This window comes from Coptis chinensis, chromosome 4 (assembly GCF_015680905.1).
Source record: "Coptis chinensis isolate HL-2020 chromosome 4, ASM1568090v1, whole genome shotgun sequence".
NCBI lineage: Eukaryota > Viridiplantae > Streptophyta > Magnoliopsida > Ranunculales > Ranunculaceae > Coptis > Coptis chinensis.
In genome coordinates this window covers 62142095-62166896 of record NC_141459.1, presented here as the reverse complement: position 1 = coordinate 62166896, position 24802 = coordinate 62142095, and positions in this window count along the sequence as shown.

Sequence of the window (24802 nt, the reverse complement as noted above, 5' to 3'; positions counted from 1 at the left end):
ATAATTAGCATTAACTTTTATTTATTACTCACATAATTGGTCTAAAAGTATTATTGTTAAGGGGATAAAACTATAGTTTTGGGCTCTAATCACGCATCGCCGGGTCACCATCAATGATCACTGACTTAGGGTGTTTTCCATACATCGCGCAAACTAAAGATTTTAATACCCACTCGTAAGACTCCACACTCTCACTCGTCAACAATGCAAAACCAAACACTACTGTTTGTCAATAGTTGTTCACTCCAGCAAACACAACAATCGGCATCATGCACTGGTTGCTCTTTGATAAACGTAAAAATGATAGTTTTACTATTGAATAAAGCGTTGAAACTCTAAACGAAAGTAAAACTACACACTGAACTTATACTAGACTTATCAAAGATTTCTACTCTCGATACTATTGAAGTAGAGTTGGAATAGAATATTCGTTCCACTCCTAATTCTTTAGCATTCAAGTTTTCTACGACTATCAATCCTACCAAAGTCAATGAGAGAATTACTTAATTATACTACTTAAATGCTACACGGAATACTAAGGTTTGAATCTAGAATAAGAATTAGGAGGGAATTGAATCCACCTTGAATCTAACTTAAGAAACTAGCATAGATTGTTGTAATTCAATTCTTACGTTCTTACGGTAAGAATTGGTCGTTCTAATCCCTAATTATACATGGCATCTCTACCCATTCATAACTAGCATGTGAGGACGTCCACCTATTCTCATGGCGAATCAACGTCCTTCTAGAGTGGAATAGACTCTTACAATGATTCTAAGCTAACAAAATCAAGTTTTCATCAAGGCTTCATCAAACCCCTCTAATGGAGGTTTAGCCTCGATTCATCAAATTATCATTTCCAAATGAAATTGAATAAGACATAACATAAAAATTCTACTTTTATTAAATTAAACTAAACAATAACTGAAATATAAATTAACAACTAAGAATTGAATAACAACTAATAACTGAATTTAGATCAAAGCAATTCAATAAATAACAAAATTGAATTTAACAAGAACTAACTATTTTATTTATCTAATGAATGATAAACAATGATTCAATACTTAATCTAAAACAAGAAATGAAAACTAATTAATAAACTAAAAAAACTATATCTATAACTAAGCTTTAATGGCTACTCCAATGGCTACCTTCAAACCTAAGCTAATTGATCCTTAAGAGCTAAGTCCTGTGTGTGGAAATGGAGGAGACCAGATCCACATTTTCGTGCATGGGCTGAGGGTCCATGTTTTGGGCCGGAAAATCGAGCCCAAAGCCCAATTTCTTCAGTCCACAAGGCCCTTTTCAGTTAGCTTCAACTTCAATAGTCTTTTTGTCCACTTATGCTCCTCTGATTGGGTCAAGGTTTAGACCATTGGAAAGTTCTTCCCGAGCCGATCGTTTTGACATAAGGTAAGCCCAATTCTGAGGCCTGAATCCAAAGATATGATTTTCAGAAGTTTTGCTGACTTTTGTGTGCTATTTCTGCCCGTCTTGGCCTTTAATCCTAGAACTTCTTAGCAACCAACCCTTTGCTCCTTTATATCACCAAAGTGACACATTTCTGCACATAATTGAGTTCCATGCCTGAAATACATAAAAGCACATAATTAGCATTAACTGTTATTTATTACTCGCATAATTGGTCTAAAAGCATTATTATTAAGGGGTTAAAACTACAGTTTTGGGCTCTTATCACTCATGTATGTTGAATCAAAGAACAATACATCTCCAAAGCAACTGTAGTCCGCATGTGAGGTAGAATCTGCCCAAAACAGTCTAACCAGCTGCCCACCCTCATTTAAGTTATAATTGTAATGAAATAAGGGATCTCCCTTCACCTTGCTATCCATGAAAGCCAACAGTGTGTTGGCGTCACCATCAATACATCAATTTCTCCTATCAATCCCCATATGATTATACAAGTCTTTCTTAAAAAAACCAACACTTGAGAAACCTCCAGCCCTATGTACAAAAACATCCATCACCTTGCATTTACGAATACCAACATCAACTAGGCTCGTAGCAAATTGCAAATCTTCTTCACTTACATTTCTATGTGATCTTAAGAACATCGAGCTCGGATCTGGTACAAGTGGATGTGTGTGTTCCCCAATAAAATCCTTCACAACCCATAAATTTGATTCAAAATCATAACCAACTTCAAAGCGAGCTTTACATTTAAACCTACTGATGGCCTTCGACTCTCTGGATTCGATGTCGCATTTTCTGGGTGTCACCCTATTTACATTTCGTTCACTAGCAGCTGAGCATAGAAATCTCCACTTAACACGAACACCATCTGTACGCATTCTATAAGTATCTTTACGAACACTGAAACCGACTAACTTTGCATATTGATTGTAAATTGCGAAAGCCTCCTCAGTCATCTTGAACTGCATAGAATAGAATGTTGCTTTGTCTACGTCGAAAACTCTACTAGCCTCACACCCGTCACTGTCTCTATCACTGTTCTCATGAATTTCAACATTTTCACCCTCCCCCATAGATGTGACATCCACAAAATCACTATCCTCATATGTAAAACTATCAAAACATGAATTTCGAAGCCAATCTTCTTCGCCATCAGAGAAGTGATTCATCATCGGATTGCTACATGAAACAAGTGCACTTTTAGCGCATATTCACTCGTTTTCTTACTCTACGAAGTAATCACAGTGGTAATAGTAAAAAAAAACACATAAATGCTTGAACAGTATAATGGTCAAAACCAAATAACTATGGTGCTCAAACCATATACCACTTTGGAAAATTTCAATGTCAACTTCATTTGATTCAATGTCAACTTCATTTGACATTAAATCATACACCATTCAATTGTGAAATTTTACCTAGACATGAAAAAGAGAAGGAGCCAAAAAAGAAATCAACTAACCTCATACTTATAATTGTTGAAGATCAAAGTACACTATAAGAAATGGAGGCAAGAGTTCTCAAGTTAAACGGATTTTAGTGAGAGAGAAAAGTTTAGTTTACGCCATTCTAAATGTTAGAGGGAGAGAAGATGTGTTGTTACTTTCTTGCCCTTAACTATTCATTTTGCTTGTAGTATACTCCTATTAAACTACTACATGTAGCATACACATATTAAATTACTAAATATAGCATAACAATATTAAACTGCTAGATATAACATACTACGGTTAAATTACTATATGTAGCATACTATGATTAAATTACTAGATATAGCATATAATTAAGTATCAAACAACAAATGATATTGTAGTCTACTTGTCATTAGATATCGGTTAGATATATCATCTGACCTCATATATATATCATTTTTTTTTTTTTTTTTTTTTGATAAGTGAATTCGGTTTATTGAAATGAGGTATAATCTGACCTCAAACTTATTAATCTAATTGTCTCTTTTCCGACTTCTTGGTTTCTGCCATTAAAGCACATCTTTTCTGACTTCCTGGTTTCTGCCATTAAAGCACAACTCTTTTTTATTTAGAGAAGAGGGAGCATTTACATTTTTACCCTCACTTGTCGCATTGACATTTTTACTCTCACTTGTTGTTTACTGTTCCTTTTTCTCAAAACTTAAAGACCCGGTCAAAAATTTAAAAATGTATGGTTCACAGCCCTGCGCACAGGTGCACCCTGTGCACCCTAGCTTTTCGGTTGTTTTTAATACTACTGCTTAAATTCCATGGGAATTTCACGTACCTATGAGTCCATTCTATCCCATGAAGTACACCTGGCGTACAGTCAAACAGTAAGTCGCATGTTGCTAGCTGGAAATTATTAAGGGTAATCTTGTCTCTTAATTCCAAAATTGGATTTAGGATTGTTAAATCTAACCCATATAAAAAGCCCAGTTCATAACAGTCGGGTATTCTGTTAAAAGCCCAGTCCATAACATGATAGTAGGAGTATAAATTAGTAAATCCTAAAATTATCAGGTTTGATGATGGCGAGGAAAGGTGGTGAGTTGTGACGAAGTTGTTGTTGAAAAGACTAATGTGAAAAGAAACCGGCCTAAAACATTCCCATTTGATGATTTAGAAGAATATTTCGTAACAAATACACCAACGAAACCATTTTTGAAATTTGTTAGCCATCTTTTCCGACACTTCCTATTGATTTCAGCATTTTTGTTGAGTCTCATATATCTTGTTGTTGAGTCTCATATATCTTGTTGGTTCTCCAGTCCTAATATATCCACCATTACTTCCTATGATATTCCTTCCACAACCCCGTCCTACCACACCACCACTTCTTACCAGAGATATAATCAACCACAAAATTACACTTATTGTCGAAGAACTCAATTCTCTTAAACAAACTCTTTACCAGGTATTTATCTTTCTCTTTGCTGTTTTATACGCTCTTCCATTTTCTAATATATAGTTAGTTCATGTACTACTAATATCTTATATTGTCATAATACTAGAATTTAACCCTCACATTAGGAGTTTATTAGGCTTTGATGTACTTCATCCTGGTATGGATCATTTGTTGATTTTGTCGAGGACTTAAACTTGCATTTGCTACATCATTATCCTTGTTACATATGCACAATTTTTTTCTTGTTAAGAGTTTGTACAGAGGCCTCTAATCACGTGAGATTTCATATATGCTAATGTATGCTTCTTCATTTTTTGGTTTATTGGGTGTTTTCTATGATGGTGATTGGGGAGAACCAGGAGCTAAGGTCCTAATGAAGACTCTTAGAGGCGCGTATAATGAGCCTTGAGGTAGATAGATGCTCATTTACAACTTATGAGAAACTCTTTTTGGATTGTTTGTATTTTGACAGAATTTCTGTAATGTTTTTTTTTCAGATGAGATTAGTGCTGCTAATAGGGTGAGCCCTGAATGTATGCAGACATGGCCATGCATGGGGGTTTTATAAAAATAATGTTTGTACAAACATGGGGGTTTATGAAAATGGTGGTTGTAAAGGTTATATTTGGTTTTACCCTACAAATTCAAGAAAGAGAGAGAGATGATGTGTAAATAGGGTATTGACCGAGTTCGTATGGACAAACTGCCTACGTATCAAGTTCTCTCTCTGGGGGGGGGGGGGACTTGAATCAGGTCAGACATAGTTTCTCATCCTCTTTATATAGGCAAGGGGTTCGCACCTCCGACTCTCTCGCATCCGTTTAGATCCAGGTCTTTAGGCCATGATGACGAGTTAAGAACATTTATGGTGAAGCGTGCCTGAAGCTCCGGTCTTGATGATGGTATTTAAGACTTACGTTATTGTCTGTTGGTGTGAGCGAGAATCTGAGAGATTGCTGTTGGGATGAGGTCGTCCGTGTGTAGCGAATCACTAGGAAGCAAGCTCGTGTGATGAAAACTTCAGGTCGGTTGACTGCTGATTAGTCAGATCGATTGCCATAGTTGAGTCGCTATGAATCGAGCTAAGAGGACAAGGATCGAGGGTTGATCTGCCCTCATGTCTGTGCTGGACACGTGCTTGATATTCATTGGATGTGAATATTACTCCCTCACACAGCCCCATCTCAGTAGGTCGTTCTGTTCGTGTGAGCGATCTGCTGAGAGAGTTAAGCTTGCACGTGGATGGCACATGGTACGTTTGATGTGAAAGGTCATGGCTGAGGTGCCTCATTTTGCGTGAATATGTGTCACGCTAGGGTTAGATGAAATGATTGTATTTTATTTTTGAAAAATGAACCGGTGGGTGGCTTGTGATGTACGCCTAGAGAGTTGTGGGACTCCTCATTTGCTTCGCTTGAGAATGAGAGCTAAGGTTAGTTTCCACCATTTTTGTTCCTTGCACTTTCTTTTCTATTTGCTTTTCCTTTGCTCGGTATCTGGTTTTGGTTTCGTAGTTGTTGTGACCTTGAAGAGTGGAAGAAAGATGTCTAATTCTGATGATACCCGTTCTGAGGAGGTTAGGGAGGTTGAGTTGAGTGAGGAGATAGAGGATGTTTGTTCTGAAACTGTGGTCGCAGTGGCAAGAAGTTCTGGTGCATCATCCTCTAGTAGGCTGCCTCCTAGGGTAGTAGATAAACAAGCCTTGAAAAGCTTTGGTGATTTGAGGCGTGCTTATGGTATTCTGTGTAGCGATTTGGAGATTCAAGAGCTGGGTGAGGACGCTGACATTTTTAGTAGCGCGTTCGTCCATCGTGATCATGGTGTTATCTGTGAGGGATAGCTGAAAGAGGGGTTGAGGTTACTTTTTTCTCGGTTGACATGTGAGTTTTTAAATTTTTGTAAGAAAGCGCCCTGCCAGTTCATTGGGAACATATGACGTTTGCTTAGGGTGTTCGATCTTTTAAATGAGAGTGGAGAATACAACATTGGTGTTATGGATATTGCTGAGCACTTTGTTGTGAAGCGATCTAGTGCTAACAACTTCAGCTTATAGACTTTGACTGGAAAGTCTAGTGTTTTGGATGGAGTTAATAACGAGCCTTGGGAGAAGAGGTCGTTTCTGATAGTAGGGAACCCCTGGGTTTAGTGTGGAGACTAGGGTGTGTAATTTCACTGGTACGTGTTAGGTTGTATGGTTTAGCCATGCCTTTATTTTGTATGCTGATGAATTTGTGCTATAACGAGCTAACCTTTGACTTTCTTATGTGCAGAGGTCACTATTGCTAGAAAGAAAGGGCGTAGTATGATAGAGAGGTTTGCTTGTCTGACTCATGCTGAGAAGCAAGAGAAGTTACCTGAAGTGGCCTATTACTTTGTTGAAAGAGGTGGTCGTGGGATCAGGACAAAGAAGAGGGAATAGAAGAAGAGGTCCAGGGGTGAAGACGTCATGAGGCTTTCTAGTGATCAAAGCAGGAATCGTGAAGATAGCGGGATAGTAAGTAGAGAGCAAAGGAAGAGGAATGGTGGTACCTTAATGCGACCAGGTGGAGGTGATGGTGGAAGTGGTAAGTGACCTGACGTGGATAGGTCTACTGCTGGTGGAAGGGGGAAGGAACATGAGAGCTTCCCCGTTGATGTTGAGGACATCTTTTTCGTTCCTTGTGAGCGAAAGAGTTCCCTGAAGAGGAAGGTTGACGAGCCTATTTCTAGGGCTGCGAAGGTTGCTAGAGCGGCTGAGCTCATCCTTGGTGGCAGTTCTGGTGCTGCTAGTGGGGAACGAAGTGGTGGGAAGTCAGCTCGGTCTTCCCGATCTAGGATAGACTTTAGCGTTCTGGGTCACGGGGACGACTGGTACTGCTGCTGAGAAGGTGAATGAGAAAGCTCTTGTTGTGAAGGCTGGGAAGGTCATGTTGATGTTGGTGGGGATGACCCGCAGCGTACTCTCATGTATGTACATGAGAGAGAACTGGTCGGGAGGTGACTGTGAAGAAGTCAAACTGTAGTTATAAGTCTTCACCTATTGTGTCGTGCTTGCTGGAGGGGATTACTCTAGACGGTGATCAGAAGGATCTGGATTCAAAAGATCTGTCTGAGAACCTACGAGTGTTGGATCAGGCTCACTGCTTGGTAAGTGCCAACCCGCGATTTGACGATGAAGTTTTGTTTTTGCTACTAATCATGTTTACTTGGCTGCAGATTATAGCTAGGTACCAGAAGATGAAGACCGTTATTCAGTTTGCTAAAATGGAGAAGAACGAGCTGGAGAAGCTGAGGGACGAGCTTGCTAGCGTTCAAGATGTGCAGCAGGCTGAACATAAGGAGTTGCTTGACCTTCAGGGGTAGGTCGCTATGTTGTCTTTGCAGAGTACGATCGCAGAGAACCGAGCGAATGAGCTAGAAGGGCAGTTGACCACAGTCAATGACTTTGCTGACAAGTGTAAAAAGATAACATTAGATGCTAAGGAGGCCTATGATCGTATGTTTATCGAACTAGAGGAGCTGGAGGAGATGCATGAGTAGCTCGGGATAGAGCATGAACAACTCAATGAAAAGTATGCTTGTGTAGTTATGGGTAAGAAAGATGTCTCTCCCACCGTAGATGCAAGTGGCGATCTTGCTATGGTACCCGCTCCTACTGCTCCTGCTGCTGAGCCGCTTGCTGAGACTAACGTGGGAACGAACTCTAAAGTTCCTTGTGTGTTGACCTCGCTCCAGGCCACCTCTGAATCTTTTGTTGATCCTCTTCAAGTTGATGATGTTAACCAATTTGTGTAAAAGTTTAAGTTTCTTTAATTGGCCATGAGCCTGATACATTAGAATTGAGAACCTGGGGAAACCGGGCAAGTTCGCTTTTATGATATGTTTTGAACAAGATTGAACGAACTGGTTTCCTGGATTGTTCTGGGCAGTTCGTTGTGTGACGAATCTTTGCTAGCCGAGTTGGTTTTCTAGGACGTCCCAGAAATTTGGCTAACAGACGAACTGGTTTCCTGAGCCTGTTCAGGCAGTTTGTTTTTTTGTCTTTGTGAAATGCATGCTTTTTCTTATTCTTTTTCTTGACGTCTTGAATGCATTTTGCCTCATATGGTTGTACTTGTACTGCACTGTATGCTCCAATAGGTGAGAAGTTCTGAGGTTATGTAGCCTGTTAGTTCAAGTGAGTGTCCTGCTCTTAGAGAGCGTTCTGCGTTGAATCGCTTCTAGTGCTATAGGTCACAACTAGTGATAAATGCTGAGGCTACGTAGCCTATGAGCTCGAGTGAGCGTCCTGGTCGTAGAGAACGTTGTCCTTCTAGAGGTTGTCGGTTAGGGAGGACCCTAGCACGTGTGTGGCCCGTGTGAGGATGTGAACCATTTGCGAGCCAGAAAAGGTAACCTCACTGTTTTTTGGAATTTTCAAAAAAAATGGCGGTTCTTTCAGCACGTCGGATAGGGCTTCGGTATATTTATGGTATGTCTGGGGAAGTGGAACGGTTTGCCTTAAATACCTTTTGTGTGAGGTTTTAGGGGTACTGCTTCATCACTTTCTTCAAGGTTTTTGCTAAAGGTCTTATCAAGGTGCTGCTTAAGTTTTTGCCCAAGTATTCTCGAAGCTCTTTCTAAAGTTCTTTAGCGCTTAAGGTTCGTTTCCGACCTCTGTTCATTGTTATGCTTTTGTGATTTGCAGGCTTTGTATGGTTCTTTCACTGACACTTGTTTTTGTAGGATTTCTCGTGCAAATGGTGATGACTTGGAATATTTGGTCCCTCCCATGGGAGGGGTGAAGGAGACTTCTCCGCTCGTCTTGGAGGAGACTGAATTCTTGCCACGCCGTTCATGCGATATGGGTAAACAGAAAGCGGTTGCTTCTGACATGAGGGCCAAGAAGCGCTCTAAAAGTGTGGGTCGCTCTGACTCTGGTTCGCACAAGCGAACTGGAGCTGTGCTGATCTGGGGACCGAGCTCTAGGCGTGGGGTCGACCTGGGCACTCGTGTCCGTGCTGTGGCTGGGAAAGGAAAAACTGTTGTTGGGGAAAGCTCTGGGGCTGATTTACTGGCGACTTAGGAAGACCGTTCGTCTATGCTGGGAAGACGGGGAAGAGGCGAGCCGTCAAACGATCTGACTGCAGCCTTGGGTTGGCATCCATAGCTAATTGTTTTTTGGAAGGTATTGTCTTGGATGGTAACAAGGAGATTCTAGAAGACCAAGATTTGGATAAGACTGTGGAGACCATGGATATGGCTTGCTGTTTGGTAAGCTTTGACTATTCTCTAGTCCTTTTTTCTTTTATTGGTGAGAATAACTACTACACCATAATAGGATATTTGCAACACATACTTTTTTTGCTTTGCAATGGTTATTTACCATTAGCAAGTTGCCAACGCTATATAAGCGTTAGCAATGCTGTTAAGTGTTGCTTTAATTCGGGTGAATTTCATAAATTAATTTCCAACGCTTAAAAATTGTTTGAGAAGTGTTACAAATAAAAAATTTGAAAATTTCGTGAAAGAGGGAAACCAAAAAAAATCACACTCTATTATTTCGTTCGAAATATAAAAGATAACCTTAACTTTAGTCTCTCTCTCTCTCTCTCACTTAGGTTAATACTACTTCAATTTTGCTTGGCTTGATACTGCTCCAAATTTTCTTGCTTCAAAAGTACTATTTTTATTTTTGCTGATGTGCTGGAGCGAGATTTGCAATATTTTTAGTTAATTCGGATCTCGGAAAGGTTATTTTTTTTGAGTTTATTGTTTTAAATTAATTCTTTGCTATTTACGACACCTTAGAGGATGTACCGGAAGATGTAAAGTTCAACTGCTTAAATACAGTATCGTAAATGATAGAGAGATGCTTCAATCAAATCCCTTTTGACCACAAATATTTGATGATGTGCAGGTTAAAGTAAATAAACGCTATGCAGGGTCCTCGAAATGGACAGTTCATGTATTACACTTGCTCCTTTTTTTATCTTGACATTGGTGTTATATAGAAAAGTTGGTAATTACACTTGATCTACTGGGTTTTGGTGACTTTCTGAAGCCTTTAAAAGATTATATTTTACAATTTAAACATCTATACTCAAAAGTATTTTGCGTACGATAGTTTCATGATTTTCGTTCAGCATTGGCACACTGTAATGTAGGAACTTTATATTTTCGTGGCAACAAAACAAGTTTTAACGCCTAAAAGATTAATCAATTTGTTCCCAATTCTGAGGCGAGTAGTCCTTTATCATCAAGTGTTCCCACAAATTCTAATCATGCATTTTCACCTATGGATTCCCCAAGTCTTAGCAGTGGTCTTAGGCAAACTTCCCAAGCTTGACCACCATTGACTGACAACTTCTACTTCTCTGGCCAGGCTCTTTTTGAAGATCTCTCCTCTAAGAATTGATCTATACTCTACCACTATGGAAAACCCACTAGCTTCGGTCAATGATTTCCCCCCCTTACCAACAACATCTCTAACTGTTGCTTGTAATGTTACTCCTCAAAATGCTAACTTGGCCTCTCTTTCAGCTCAAGTTAGTACTACTGCTGCTAATTCTTCATGGAGCTCTCTCTTTAAAGTGAGTCGCTCTGACAACTCTGCTGCACTAAAGAAGGTGAATGTCAACATAGTTGACGGTGTTGCAACAATCCCATCTGAGCTTATCAACAAGGGTATAAATGAGTGGAGCAACTATGTGGTGGGGTTCTTCTTCGAAGGAGGGTCGCCTTTACCCACTAGTGCAAGATTTCGTGCAAAAAACTGGAAACTCAAAAATGGGTACTCCACTCCATCTCTACCGACAAAGATTTATTTTACTTCAAGTTTAGTTTAGTGGAAGACATGAGGCAAATCTTAGAAGCAGACCCAATCTATATCACTAGGAAGCTTTTGTCATTCGGCAGTGGACACCGGAGGTGGAAGCTCATAAATCTTCTATCAAAAAACACCGCCGGTTTGGGTAAAACCGATGAACCTACCCAAACAACTATGGACGGATGATGGACTCGACTATGTAGCAAGTCTAATAGGAAACCCTATGTGTATGGACAGGCCACTAAGCTAAGGCAAAGGCTTAACTTTGCAAAGTTTTGTGTTGAGGTTCCAATTGATCATGAGTACAAGAAATCAGTTAGGATCAAGATGAATGAAAAGGAGATGGACATAGACCTTGAATATCCATGGATTCCCATTGCCTGCTCAACTTGCAAAAAATTTGGGCACAAAGCAGTCAGTTGTACATCAAACACTAAAACTGTATGGGTAATGAAAGAGACCAGTGACAAACATAAAGAACAAACAGTGAATGTACCAACTGAAGTAGCTGAAGTCATTAATGTGGTGGAAAATAACACTACAGCTCAGGACTCCGATGTAATTTCTATATCTCCAACTACAGAGCAACCTAGTAAGCCAATTGTGTAGAATGTAAATCCCTTCCAAATGATTGAGCAAGAAGAACAGGAGGAATTAAGTACACCTGTACAAATCAACTGTCAACATCAACATCACAGTGATGTAAGAGGTGGCACTTCTGCAAGAGGAAGTTTTAGAGGTGGCTCTGCTACTAAAGGTGGAACATCATCTAGAGGTGGCCTAACTGTTAGTATGGGTGCTTCTAACAGAGGAGACTCAACTAGTAAGGTAGTATCATATGAGAAAGACCTATAAATGTCTTGGCAGTTGGGACTCAAGAGATGAACACTTTGGAGTTAGCTAATGCGAGCGAAGGAGAATTAGAAGATGACCTCCTTGAATCCAAACACGAATTATTTGTAGATCATGTTCCTAAGAGTACATCAGGGTATACAACCCAGTCTAAGGATCAAAACGAATGGAGTGTTGCGAATCCAAAAAGAATCAAAAGAATACAAAAGCGTTCTTCGGGAGAAGTAGAGCCCACTCTTGCAATGATGAAAAAGGTAAAGTCAATAGTTAAAAACAAAAAGATGAGGAATCTTGAGGACTACACCAAAGAATTTTGGGATGACACTCTAGGACTCACTTATGTGTGTTGTGCTTGTGAGGGTTTCTTCTGTGACTATGAGAAAGCGCAGACTCATCTTAGGAAGGATCATCCAAAGATAGTGAAGCAATTAATGGCCAAAAAGTAAGAGAATGAGATAGCATTGCTTGCTAGCACTTCATTCTTGATCGAGGACCCATTGTGATATGTCTAGCTAGTGAGTAATCTCATCTTTGTCAAGTTTGTTGCGTGTTGCATTTTGATTTTGTAAGGCTTTGTGTGCTTCCCTAATGATCTAACTCTTAGGGAGGCTTTGTAAGGTTCAACGTTTAATAAACACAGGTGGGGGTCTGCCTTAACCCCATAACCATTTCAAAAAAAATAAAAATAAAATAAGAGTTAGTATTGTTTACGTGTTTTTGTACATTTCAGGACTTGAAGCTGATTAGGTGACTAAAGGTAATACTTTTGTATGGAAAATGAGTCAAGATTATTGCTGAGGAAGTTCTACAATTAAAGCCCAAGATTCATGAAGAAAAGCCTTTTTCAAACCCAGTCAAAGTCAATTCGGGTAGAAAAAGAATATAAAAGTCAATAGAACTTCAATAGGCCATATTTTTGAACTCGGGCCTTAGAATTGAGCCTACTTTATGTCAAAACGACCAGTTCAGAACTAGCTTTCCAATGGATCTAGTTTTGCCCCAATCAAAGCTTTAAAACTATACGAAAATGGCACAAAAGTAATTTCCAGTAGCTGTGACCTCTTTAGACTTAACCTAATAGACTTTGGGCTCACATTAGAGGCCCAAAGTCCCCCTTTTTGGCCCATGCACAAAAATATAACCCTAACCCTCTCCTATATGGAGAGGGTTAAGGCTAAACACTTCTCACCTCTTCTTTTCTCTTAACCATTTAGTTTATAATTAGTTTTAGTGTAGTTTAGGGTTAAAATAGTTTATAATTGCAACCTCCATTAAACCTTCTTCAATAAAAGCTTTAGTTAATTTCAATAATTGTCTTTCATTTTATGTCTTATATTAATTGTTTAGTTAATATGATTCTAATGACACAAGGCTAAACCTCCATTAGATGAGGTTAATGAAGCCACGTGAGGATGATTGGTAGTTAGGATATTAATTTATTGTTTTGCATAAAGAACGTCAAGTTCTTCGTTGTAAGTGTCTAGAGATAGAGCTCATAATGAAGAACTAGAGTTTAGAGCCACCATCAAAGAGATTTGTGGTGGAGCTAAACTCTCATGCTAGTGAAGCCTTGATCCGAGACGACTTGGTGTTCACTAGGGATCAAAACAAGCGATTTGATAACTAACTAATAGTCAATCGAATCAGGTGGCGGATTAAACCCCTTCTAATACCTTCTCTCATCATATAAAACACTGTTTAGAACATTAAATTTACTGTTTTTACTCTCACTAGTAAAACATTCGTCTAATCTAGACTTGCACTCAAGTAATGTACGACTAGAGTGGTTCGAACACGACTACTCCTCATTATTTCTATGAATTTTGAGAGTATTTAATTACTATTTTTCCATCTCCAATCTACTATTTCTTCACTAGATATACACGGCTTTAGTAGTATAAATTTTGTATCTAATCAATGGCGCCGGTTGCCATCTAGTTCGTTTACATTACTCGTGTTTAGATTAGAAAACACTATTTTTACTATTCACAAAACCAACACTGAAAACACTGTTCGCAATTTCTTCAAATTTTTCTGCTACTGTTCGAGGGCATACGAATTGCGCAACCAACTCCCTACCCTCCCATGACCTGACCCTAAAATTTTCAACCCTAGTTATGTACTTGTGAGCGCGCACGTGCCTCATATTTGCCTTTACTGAGCGCGACCCACACTCTACTTTGACTCGCGCAACGCACCCAAATTACCTTAATTCTAAGCGCGAGCGCGCCCTAAGTTAATTAGCTTAAATTAATTTTTTCAATATTATTTGCAATATTATCTCATGAGTACAGTACAATACTCGTATGCTATCAACTACAATTTTTTTTTTTTTTTTTGTTTTTTTTCATTCTAAACGGTGTCTAGAAAACTCAAAGAATTGGGGTTATCTAATTAAGGAACGTACACGCATGAAAAACCTCCCTCAATTTTTAAGTGGCATGGCCGTTGGTTTGATACAAAAATACCAAAAAATAAATAATAATAATTAATATTAGTTACTAAGCCCACCCACTACCAAAGCCCGTTTCATAGGCCTAACATCAAGGCCCAAACATGAGGCCCATAGTAAAAAGCCTTAACCTAATTCTTAAAACTCTTGAACTAATAAGTTTAATCTTTTTATAGGACTTCACTATCCACATGTGAACCTGGACCAGTACTCGTATAATTGTTCAAGTAATACTAGACATGTTTCAAGGCTATTAAAGATGCTATTTATACGCGTAGCAAGGACGCTCCAGGTAACACCTCTGTATATTCTCGAATTTACTGTTAAAGGATTCTATTTCTAGTAATAATCAGGCTATTTTTGCATGCTCGTTAGGAATTGCCTATTAAGATCTGGTACGCATAAACCTTCTATATTAGTTTATTGTAGATGCAGAAATAATCGCCTATATATCTAGAAATTCACCAATCACCACACAAACACCACCTACACCCACCACCACTACATTTGTAGCAATGGGTGAAGAAATAGTAAAGAGACCCTCTCTGATTTCTATAAGGCTTTAAACGATGGACCTGAGTCCTGCATAATTCTTGCAGATACTACGGGAGATTTTAGAATCCCCCCCCCCCAATATATTTAATCTACTACCTGTTTTCCATGGATTAGACCTTGAGAAGCCTTATCAACACTTATGTAGGATACAACAAGTTCTTACTACATTTCATCATCCTAACGTAAGACTTGGACAAATTAAGCTTGGGGTGTTTTCTTTCACCCTAGCTAACAAAGAAAAGCCGAACTCTATCGACACATGGGAAAACTAGTATAATTATTTATGGAACAATTGTACCCACCACAGAAGACTGATGAAATGCTATCATATATTCATTTATTGCACCAAAAGCCTCAAGAATCCTTTTCTGAGGCTTGGAATCGTTTCACTGATCTTCTAGTAGAATGTCCCCATCATAATCTTGGTAAAGACACACTAGTTTGTGCCTTCTTTAAAGGCTTATCCCAACACCATAAAGAGACTTTAGATATCATGAATGGAGGTAATTTCCTAGGTAAAGGAGCCACATCAGATGCATATAACTTCTTAGATAATCAATCCAAGAAAAGTAATAACTGGGGAGGTAACGATTACTCCCGCTCCATTCCTTCTTCTTCTAAAGCTAAGGCAGCCAGTATGTTTGAGGTTAAACCAGATCCTGAACTTACAACTTTAATTGAATCCCTCACTCATAAGGTAGATGCTCTTTCTGTAAATAAATAAGAAGCGAAACCCACTCCTGTCATGAATATAAACTCTCCTCGTTGTAATTTATGTTTTAGTCTTGAGCATTTTGATCATTATTGTCATCTTGCCTATGAACAACCACCACCACAGCTAGAAGATGTCTACGCTTTTAATATACCTAACGCACCTTGGAGATAAAATCCTAATTTTAGTTGGCGTAATAATCACCAGCAAGCAACACCTCCAGGTTTTAATAATCAAAATATTAGGCCCACCAACAACTACAATTAATATCAACAAAGGCAAGGATAAGGGCAAGATAATTATAATAATAATAATAGAAGTTTAGTCTCGGTTAATAACAACTATCAAAATCTACCCGTTGATAATCAACGTGAGATACTTCCTGTTACACAACATGTGGCAACTCAACCTTCCCATCCTGATAGATTTGATGTATACATGCAAACTTAACAACAGATATTACTAGCCATCCAACAATCCATCCAACAATTATCCCAACAAAAAACCCAACAAAAAGGTGTGTTTCTAGGTTAACCCGTACCTAATCCAAAATCAACAAACAGAGCTTTTGAATTAATTAGTAATCCAAGTAATGAAAATTTAATGCAAAGAGAATTAAAGGCCGAAACTACTCTCCGTTCAGGGAAAGTGGTTGACAACAAAATAATAATGCTTGAAGATTCCCCACAAACTAATAAAGATAAAAGAACCTTACTAGATACCGTAGTTGAAACTGAAGATCCTACCACTGTAGAAGTACCAGCTAAACCTCAACCTAAGGGGAAACCGATAACAGTTAAAGAAAAGGGCAATACTCATATTGACCCTTATGCTAAATATAGGGAAAAACCCTCGTTTTCCTAGAGACTAGCCATGCTAAAGAAGGACGATAATTTTGACGAGATTAAGGAAGTTTTCAAAAATTTAACTATAAACTTACCTTTCCTCAATACTATAAAACGTATTCCAAAACACGCTATGTTTCTTAAAGATTTGTGCACCACTAAGAGAAAAACAAACATACCTAAAGAAGCTTTCTTAACATAATAGTTTCCCTCTTTATCTGAGCACAATGGAATCGTTAAGTATAAAGACCCTGGTCGTCCCACTATACAATGCACCTTAGGCGATACTTTCACCACAACTGCTCTTCTAGATCTAGGGGTGAGTGTTAACTTACTCCCATTTTACCTTTATAAACAACTAGGTATACACGATCTAAAACAAACTAAAATGACTTTGCAGTTAGCCGATCTTTCGATTAAGTATCCTAAGGGCCTAGTTGAAAATATTCTTGTTAAAGTTCAAGACTTCTATTATCCAGCCGATTTTGTCATTCTAGACACAGAAATCGCTCATGACTCTGTTCCTATCATCTTAGGGCGTCCTTTCTTGGCAACTACCAATGACCTCATTAATTGCCGTGATGGTTCGATGTATATTTCCTTTGGAAACCTTACTATTGAGGTAAATATTTTTAAGATGATGCAACAGACACCAGACATGACTATAGATGGCGAAGTTAGCATGATAGAGAGCCTTACCCAATATTACTTTAACAAAACTTTTCCCGATAATCAGATGCACCAATTTCTTTCCTTTGGCAGTACTAAGGATTCTTACATCCAAGATGTACATGCCCTCTTAGAATATACTCTGGACTCCTTAATAGATCTAGCTCCTGACTTTGAAGAACTCATTCCTGAACAAATCTGCATTGTAGAAGAGGAAGACCCTCCTGAATCCCTCATTCCCACTCCTCCCGCCCCTGAGCTTAAACTTCTTCCCACTGAGTTAAAGTATATTCATTTAGATTCGGATGGCACTCATCTGATTATCATATCATCTCAGTTATCTACTACTAAATAAGCAAATTTGATTAGGGTTATTCGTGAACATCGTTCTGCGATTGGTTGGTCTTTAGATGACATTAAGGGTATTGACCCTAGCATATGCAAACATTGCATACATTTGGACAATGTAAAAACCTCATGTGAGCCACAACATCGTTTGAACCCTGCCATGAAAGAGGTAGTTATAGCGGAAGTTTTGAGATTACTCGATGCTGGCATTATATACCCCATCTCAGATAGTGAATGGGTGAGCCCAGTTCATGTAGTCCCTAAGAAATCCAGTGCTACAGTCATTCATAATGCTGATGGAAAGTTAGTTTCCACCCGAATTCGTATAACATGGTGGATTTGTATTGATTATATGAAGCTTAATACTATGACACGTAAGGACCACTTTCCTTTACCCTTTGTCGACGAAATGCTTGAACGTCTAGCCGGCCATGCTTACTATTGTTTTTTAGATGGCTACTCTGGCTATTTCCAGATTATTATTGACCCTGATGACCAAGAGAAGACTACATTCACATGTCCCTTCGGTACGTATGCATTAAAAGAATGTCCTTTGGTCGGCCTTTGTAATACACATGGTACTTTCCAGCGTTGTATGCCGCATATTTTTAGTGACATGGTGGAGAAATTCATGGAAGTGTTTATGGATGATTTTTCCATAGATGCTCATTTCTTTGAAGATTGTCCTTCAAATCTTTCTAAAGTTTTGAAACGGTGTCAGGAAAAGAACTTAGTCTTAAACTGGGAAAAATGTCATTTTATGGTCACTAAAGGCATAGCTTTAGGTCATATTATTTCTAAAAATGGAATAGAAATAGATAAAGCTAAAATAGATAAGATAGCGTCTCTGCCTATACCACAGACTGTCCATGACATTAGGGCCTTTCTAGGCCATGCAAGTTTCTACAGACGTTTCATAAAAGATTTTTCAAAAATAGCTAATTAAGCCTTTAACAAAATTGCTTTTAAAAGATTTCATTTTTTATTCTAATCATGACTGTAAACAGGCTTTTGAAACTTTAAAAGCCGCTTTAACCTCTGCACCTATCATAAAACCACCGGACTGGTCTAAACCTTTTGAACTTATGTGTGATGCTAGTGATTATGTCGTTGGTGCTGTGCTAGGATAGAAGTTAGATAATAAATCCACAGTTATTTTCTATGCTAGTAAAACCTTAAATGATGCTTAACGTAATTACACTACTACTAAAAAGGAATTTCTAGCTGTTGTCTATGCCTTAGATAAGTTATGTCCCTACTTGGTTGGTTCCACAACCATTGTCTATACAAACCATGCTGCGCTTAGGTACCTTCTCGCGAAGAAGGATGTTAAACAGAGATTGATCCGTTGGATTCTTCTCCTAAGTGAATTTAGCTTAGAAATTAAGGATAAAAATAGAGCTGAAAATGTAGTTGCAGATCACTTATCTAGGTTAACTAATGAGGATGACAATGATTCCGAATCGATATCTGACTCTTTTCCGGATGAGCATCTTTATTCTATTTTTTCTGCACCTTGGTATGTCGACATTGTTAATTTTTTATTGTTCGAGATCATTCCTGAGATATGGTCCAGGAATGAACGCAAAAGATTTTTGGCCAAAGTTAAGTTTTACTACTAGGGTGAATCCAACCTTTTTAAGTATTGTGCGGATCAGATAATTCATCGTTGCATTCCCTAGTGGGATCACAATGAAGTCTTATCCTTCTGCCATGAATAATCTTGCAGGGGTCATTTAAGTGGATAGAAAACTGCCACCAAAGTTCTTCAATGCAGTTTTATTGGCCGACCCTATTTCAAGATGCCCATGCACACTGCAAAACGTGTATTCGATGTCAACAACTTGACCATATTACTGAACGTAATATGATGCCCTTAAATTCTATTCTCATAGTGGAGATTTTTTATGTCTGGGGTATTGATTTCATGGGCCCGTTTCCCATTTTGCATGGTTTCATTTATATTCTTGTAGCTGTAGACTATGTTTCTAAATGGATTGAAGCTATGGCTTGTCGTAGTAATGACCATAAAACTATAATATTGTTTATGAAGGAGTATATCTTCTCACGTTTCGGCGTACCTAAAGCCATCATTAGTGATGGAGGAAAACATTTTTGTAATAGAGTTATTGAAGCTTTAGTCAAGAAATATGGAGTTACCCATAAGGTGGCGACTCCGTATCACCCACAAACTAGTGGTCAAGTAGAGGTGTCCAATAGAGAAATTAAAAAGATTTTAGAAACGACAGTTAATCTCGATAGGAAAGACTGGTCTAGACGCCTAACAAATGTTCTATGGGCATATAGAACGGCTTTTAAAACACTTATTGGTATGTCACTTGGTCAATCCAATGACCCAAGCCACCTTCTTCATCTAGATGTCTTTTTCAATTGGATTACAAATCTTTATCCTTATCTATTGAGTCAGTTAGTAGCAAGGGAAAGTCAAAACAAGACTAGTGTTTTTTGCACTTAAAGTACGCATACAATTGGTTGGTGCCCAGCAACAAAACTGTGCCCCGTAACTGAAGCTCATTACTATCAGGTTGTTGGTTAGAAACGACGCAATGTTACTACATCTGTACTGACCTTGCAACTTCATGTAGAGTTGTATGAGCATATGTAAAAATAAAAATAATAATAATAATAATAATAATAAAATAATAGTAGTAGTAATAATAATATTAATAAATAATTAAATAATGAAGTGTGTGTGTGTGTGTGTTGAGGACTTAAGGACCTATGGACTTAAATCTTACGGACTTAAGATTTTAGACTTTTGCATAACAAACCAATGCCTTGCACGTATCCTTAAACGCCTACTCCCACGCTTGATTATGCCAAACGCATACGGACTGTGGACTCTGATTCCATCGTCTAAGCACCACACATTTAATTTTTAGTAAAAAAAATAAAAAATAAAAAATAACCTAATTAATTGTGTTGTATAATTTTAGTTTATTATATATTTTTGTAAATATATTCGTGTAATCAAGCCCTCGAAGGCAAACTCTATAACTTATTGGCCTTGTGCCATCATTTCGGCCTAGTTTGTGGGCTTCTATATGTTTGTAAATAATTTTCTAAAATAGGTGAGTGGTATTGACCCTGACCTGTCAACAGGTCAATGACCACTCAAGTTATCTTCGACCCAAGTGCGTGTAAGCACAACTTGGGAAGGTATATTTTCTTTTATCTCTCCTTTGAATCTCCTGTCAAAGGGTTATATGCAATCTCCAAATATTTTTAGGCTATTTAAACGAAAATCAATCTTAGCCTATTTTGGAAATTATATGACAGCCTTTACAATTAACGAGCGTGATTAGAATTCATTTTTTATGAATGCGTAATAATTTTGCAAAAATTATGAACTTTGAACACATGCTTTTATATCGGGTATCTAAAACATACTTTTAGGGAATCTACTACATGCAAAATATATATATATATAAACAAATTAAAAAAAAATGTAGACCACCCTAAGAGTAACGAACATTTGCCTTGCATACAAGAGATAAATCAATCATATCATTCCTGTAGTTTAGAGAAATCCTTCGACTAAGTTTCTAAAAAATGCTAGTTTGTCCTATTCTACATCATCTGAGCTTCATGAAGGACAACTTCTGATGCATTTTCATTTTCTATGTCAACACGGGTGTGTTACCATTTTTTTTGGGGGTACTCGCTAAACCCCCAAATCTTTCAACTATTCCCTTATAGTTGATCGAGAAACATGACACCCCAGTTTCATCCTATTTGGGGGTGTGTATAGTCTAGGAGAATCTGACGTAAAAAGACCCCAAAAGCCTAGTCTTGGGAATCTGACTTAAAGGGACCCAACATAAAGTCTTGAGTATCTGACTTTAAACGACTCATTTTTCATTGCGTTCAAGTAATGCCACAGTACAATAAGGTAACCGCCCCCTTCTATTTGGAGAGATAGTTGTAAGCATCAGTTCCTTTGTCCAAATAACTCGTGTATTCCAATTTAGTACTTGATGGGTGGTAGGGTAATGTTTATCAACGACGCGAGTTTATTTATTCAACATATTAACGAATAATTTGTATTCGCTAAATCATTCCACCATATAGGTGCGAATGCCAATGGTTTATACAAACCTTTATGCTTGATGAATCTCAATAATGAGATACATCCAAAACAGTCTCGAGTATCTTACTATATATAAAAGACTCTTTTCTCCAGTGCATTCCTGTACATTCTTTTCTCATGGAAATGCACCATTACAGTAACCGGGCCCTCAATTTGGAGTGTGTGGTTGTAAGCGCCGAACCTTTAGTCCACATACCTCGCGTATTTCAATTAAAAACCTTATTGGGTGGTTGGTAAGCTTCTGTTCATTAACTATGCGAGTTTCGTTCTTCTTCTTATAGCAAATAATTTGTATTCGCTACGTCATTCCACAATCTTAGTAAAAATGATAATGGTTTCTACAAACCCTTCTGCATGATAAAAGTCTTAGGCATCTTATTATAAAATACCTAAATTATTGTGTGTGTATATATATGTCTGTATTTTGGTTGTTTTTCTTGATTGGTATGCTATTTTCAATTTTCTTGTTGCATGCATTGTAATTTTTGTTATAGAGTTTCAGCCGAATTTTTGCTCACGTTTCTCAAGTAATTTCTTTCCCTATCTCTCTTGATACTTTGAGGACAAAGCATCCATCTGTTTGGGGGTGGGAGATAAACATTTTGCAAAAATTATGCACTTTTAGGTTATTTATTCTTTCTAAAAAAATCCAAAAAAAAAAAAAATAAAAAAATAGTTAGTCGTATTTAATAATAAAGGTCTTGTTTTTTTTTTTTTTTTTTTTTTTATATGATGAAAATTGTCTAGAAATCTCACATTAGTATTATAATTAGGATTTATTCTTAGAAACTTATGTTAATACGTACGCAATAGTTTTTACATCTTTTCATGAATATTCATGCAATGAGTGTCAATGACTGTACATAGCGGTAAGTTTTTGGTACCCACGGTTAGAATACTTAATTTCCAAATCTAATGAGAATCTAGCCAAAAAGCCTCAACATAAGTGTATCTGAGTAATAACCCAAGGATGAAGCAATTCTGAGTAGAAAGAAATCACACGTCCAGTTGCTTGATCACTATACCATATCCTAGGCGAGAATTTAGGCATTCTTTGGACCGATATAGCCAAATAAAAAAATAGACAAACCCAAAAAATGTATTTCCCCTAGTTTTCCCCATTGAGCCTTTATATTAGCCATTTCATATTTCAACCATTATTTCCTTACCCATATCCATATCTGATGAGTTTGAGAAATATGATGAAGAGCATAAAAGAGAAGAAAAAGACCTATACAAATACGAAAATTTGTTCTATCAGTTGTCCTTGATTGATGAATCAAGTTAGCTGTGTCAAAACCAAGAAAAAGTAAATTCTATGAAAGAAAAAAAAATCAAAGTTATAAACTTCAAAAATAAAATCAAATGGAGTAGAAAAGCCAAAAAGAGCGAAGTATGGAACAGTTTTGAAACAGAATAACACTAGGTTTTCTCCAGTAATTATTTGAAGACCCTATTTTCTCTAACTCATTATTTTGTTATCCCTTCCATTCTTTCTAAACCATTTCCTAAGCCCCATAATACCTAATAAAAGTCATCTAGCTCAATTAGGATAGGTTAGTGTGATAGTAAATGGTAGACGTGGACGTGATTGATCAACCTCGGCTTCCTTGGACATCATTGAGAATGTGAGGAAACGTGTGCCCACTACACACTGGAGTAAGCAAAACTTGAGTGAAAAATATGAGAGAATTTGTGTTTCGACACATACCTGTGATAACCTACTTAAGGACGTTCTCCAAAGGATCCAGAAACGGCCCTACTTATACATTCCATTGTAAAATTCACTGCATGCATATTCATATGTAGATGTTTTGATTATTGTACATTTATTAACGTAGGTTTCAAAGGAATTAATCTTCATTCCCCGCTAGTAAGATGTATAAATATATGATATCTAATTTAGGGAACAAGCCTTTGTTACTGAGTCGTTGTAGTATAGGTGAAATTTGTGGGTATCTTCTCTGGAAAACTCTCATGAGGCTAAAACTCGTCCACTAGGGAATTCCTATTGGTTTAAGGCCTTGTTGTATACGGTCAATGCAATCGCACTCTACGAAACGAGAATTAGCTTAAGACTACACATTTTTAGCCACTTATCTGTTTTAGTGTCTCTTCTTTGCTTAAGGACAAGCAAAGTGTTGTTCGTGGATGGTTGATAAGTATCCAAAACTGTATTTTAAACCCCGTAGAGACATTACATTTGGGTCAATTATGTGTTTAATAAATGTAAATTAATTGTATTTTCATGTTTTCACAGGTTTCGACAGTCAACGATAAAATACACACAAAACCTGCATTTTAGCACATAATACGATTGAATAAAGCTTGGTCTTGAAATCTTCCGTCTCAGACATTTAAAGCTCACAGATACCAACAAAAAGCTCAAGGACTCAACCGGCTAGAATAGGTCAATAGTGCCAAAAAGTCAACTTCCAGGTCTCACTAGTAAAAGTTATGGGTCCCACCATAAGAATGGGCCCCACTATGGAAAAAGGCATTAAACAAGTCAAAAGAATAAATCTAAGCCCCTGAGCCAGCCAAAGGAGTCATGTTCGGGTCAAGACTTGGTCAAACTGACCTGAAACAGTTCGAAAATTAGGAGAAAGTTCAAACGACGACATCTTCTGTCTCCTAACTCTGATTGAAACATATGACTTGTCAAAATGATCGGTGCAGAAAACTCTACGCAACGGTATATTGGTTCTACAAAATGGATGTATGGTTTGAAATTAGGGATAAAGCCAAGCACTTCACTATTTATCGAAGACGATGTAGATATTTTAGATTTTTTATTATTTAACTTTTTGTAAAGTCAAAAGATGAATAGTTTCGAATAATGTTGAATAGTATCAAATAGTGATTACTATTCCCTAAAGTCAAAAAGTTGAATAGTGATCAAATCTCAGTTGTTGGATCAGATTTATGAGATTCGATCACGACCGTCCATTCAACTATAAATAGAAGGGTCTAGTTTTAGTTTTTCTCATGGAATGGTTAGCATTCCATCAGTAGAAGTAGAGTTAGATTTACTGCTTTCTAGTGTAATTTTACTACTTTCTAGATTAATTTACTGCTTTCAGTTTTCAATTTCATTTTACTACTTTCTGATTTCAAATTCTGTTTTCAATCTCTAAATCAATTAGGAAATAGA